The sequence below is a fragment of the Octopus bimaculoides genome, chromosome 27 (genome assembly GCF_001194135.2).
Source record: "Octopus bimaculoides isolate UCB-OBI-ISO-001 chromosome 27, ASM119413v2, whole genome shotgun sequence".
Classification (NCBI taxonomy): Eukaryota; Metazoa; Mollusca; class Cephalopoda; order Octopoda; family Octopodidae; genus Octopus; species Octopus bimaculoides.
In genome coordinates, this window is record NC_069007.1 from 5977721 (window position 1) to 5981103 (window position 3383).

A 3383-nucleotide genomic window follows, 5' to 3' on the forward strand; every position below is an offset into this window, starting at 1 on the left:
ATGTAAAAGGCACCCAGTACACTCTGTAGAGTGGTTGGTGTTAGGAAAATCATCCAGCTGCATAAACTAAACCAAATCAGACTAGAGTCAGGTGCAGCCCTCCAGCTTTCCAGCTCTGGTCACACCGCCTAACCCATGCCAGCAGGGACAACAGACGTCAAATGATGATAATATATATGCACAACAGGCTTCTTTCAGTTTTTGTCTACCAAATCCATCCACAGGGCTTTGGATGACCCATAGCTTTAGTAGAAGACATTTGACTAAATAAAGTGTCATGCAGTGGGACTGAACCTGGAACCATGTGGCTGGAAAGCAAGCTTATTACCACACAGCCATGCCTGCATTTATATGCATATGTTATATATATATATATATATATATATATATATATATATATATATATATAGAGAGAGAGAGAGAGAGAGAGAGAAAGAAAGAGAGAGAGAGAGATAGAGAGATGCATACATACATACATACATGCACACACATGTATACAGATACATATACATACAACAACCTATTACTGATTGTTATTTAAATCAGATATAACAGATTATAGAGTTTATAAATTATTCAGATACAATATAATATTATTTTACAAAACCATTTCCTTTACTTGAAAATTTATCTTGCAAATCTTTTCCTTTTATCATTATTATTATTATCATTATTTTTATATTTACAATTATTATTACATTTTCTTCAATATTTTTGCCTACATTTCTGCTGCAATTTAATGATTTAATCTTGATAACAACGATTGCCAACTTGCTAAATTAGTAATAAATTAGTATAAGATTTTTCATGAGAAATCTGTCTTGCAGATGTTGTTAGAATGCAGGTTGTTTCTTGAAATCTATGTCAGAGAGGAGAAATAACAATAATAATAGTAGTAGTAGTAGTAGAGTTTCTACAGAAAGTTTGCCTCTTAGGGACAGCAAGGATTATCAGGAGGGTTCCAAGCACTTGAAAGACTGCTGAAAACTTGTGGATACCTAAGGTTACAGGTAGTAACCTGTTACCCACATAAATCTTATCAGGAATAAGACGAAACTTGAGTCAATAATAATAATAAATGCCCGGATGCAGTACCAGGCAGTGGCTCTCGTGGTTTCTGATCTTAACTGATTGGAAGTGTTATCATGTACATTGTTTTGTCTTGATATAAAAGATGGGCTACAGCAAATATTCTGCTCAATACCACAGATTTGCTTGTCAGTTGTTTGACCTCAACCAGTTGAGCATGTCCCTTTGTGGCTGACGATATATGCATCTCTGATCATGAGCAGAAGTAGTGGGGGAGCATCATAGCCATGTGTTGAGAGGAATTCGTTGGGGTTTGGATATTTCACCTTTGGAAACATGGGTGTTTCATTCAACATCCTTAAACAAACCTTATTCAGGGACCTTTTGAGTGGGATGGGCTGCTGCGCCTGGAGAAAATTTTAACTGGGCCCCCACCTGCAAAGTCATGCACTATTCATCTTGATATGAGATCACCATGTCGCACACATATGGTACTCTTATCAGACGGGTAGTCATGATGGGTATACTGAGCTTCATATATTTTACCCCAGTGTCACTTTGATGGCATGCACTGCTCTCTCACTCATTAATAGTAATACTAATAATAATAATAATAATGATGATGCTCTCTACTAAAGGCACAAGACCTTAAATTTGGGGTACTTATTTTATCAAACCTGAAAGGATGAAAAGCAAAGTCAACCTCAGCCGAATTTGAACTCAGAATGTACAGATAAATGAAATACCATAAGCATTTTGCCTGGTGAGCTAACAATCCTGCCAGCTTGCTACCATAAATAATAATAATTATTATAACAATAATAATAATAATAATAATAATAATAATAATAATAATAAGGAAACAATATGAAGAGTGCGACTGTTATCGAAATATTGTTCATTCGATAACAGTCGCACTCTTCATATTGTTTCTTTACCTTCTGGAGGAGTAACATCAATCCTTAAAAATTAATAATAATAATAATAATAATAATAATAATAATAATAATAATAATAATAATGGTTTCAAATTTGGACACAAGGCCAACAATTTGGGGGAAGGGATGAGTTAATTACATTGAACCCCAGTGCTCAACTGGTACTCATTTTATCTACCCCAAAAGGATGAAAGGCAAAGTTGTCCTTGGTGGAATTTGAACTCAGTCTCTTTATCCATTAAAATAATTTAAATTGAAAATACTTGAAAACTTGCATTTCAAATTTTGGCCCAAGGCCAGCAATTTTGGGGAAAAATTAAGTCAATGACATCAACCTCAATACTCAACTGGTACTTATTTTATTTTATTGACCCCGAAAGGATGAAAAGTAAAGTCGACTTTGGCAGAATTTGAACTCAGAACGTAAAGACAGAAGAAATACCACGGAGCATTTTGTTCAGAATGCTAACAATTCTGCCATCTCATCACCTTAATAATAATAATGCTTTCAAATTTTGGCACAAGGCCAGCAATTTTGGGGGGAGGGGTAAGTCAATGACATTCAATCCCCAGTATTCAACTGGTACTTATTTCATTGACCCTGAAAGGAAGAACAGTAAAAATGACTTCAACAGAATATGAACTCAGGAAATAAAGATGGACGAAATGCCATGAAGCATTTTGGCCAAGATGCTAACAATTCCATCAGCTTGTCACTTTGGAGAAGTGGAAAATAATGATGATTTTTGTCCAACCTCCAAGCAATTTTACCATTTCCACCCACCTTCATAAGACATTTAATATCGAAATAGTTTCTTTATCCATTAAAATAATTTAAATTGAAAATACTTTGAAACTTTCATTTCAAAGTATTTTTAAACCATATTTATCTAAAATCTACTTAACAATATTAATATATGAGACTGTATAGTTAATATTATGATATTTGAGAAACATAATCCAGACATATTTTCAAGATAACATTTGTTTGTTTGTTTGTTTTTTTTCTCTTTGAAACAACAAATCTTTGAAATAATAAACCTATGCTTTTTTTTTTTGCTTTACTTTTGCGTTTGTAATTATGTGAAACATAAACAATCAATCAGCAGAAACTAATTTATAATAAAATAATGAAATAGTCTGATAGATTTAATTTCGTGTCATGAGGTAATAATTTTTCATATCTACTGCGCATGTGCGGTTCTCTTATCAGCAGCAAATACAAAAAAAGTGCCGACTTTCTTCCAGAAATTAGCCAAAAAAATGTACATTGTATGTATTTATATGAATAATATATAGTTTATTGACTAGTTTTTTCCTTCTCACTAGATCACTGGTAGCAAAATAATTTCAAAATTTTTTTGCTACCCTGGGATTTATTAATATATATATATATATATATATATATATATATTA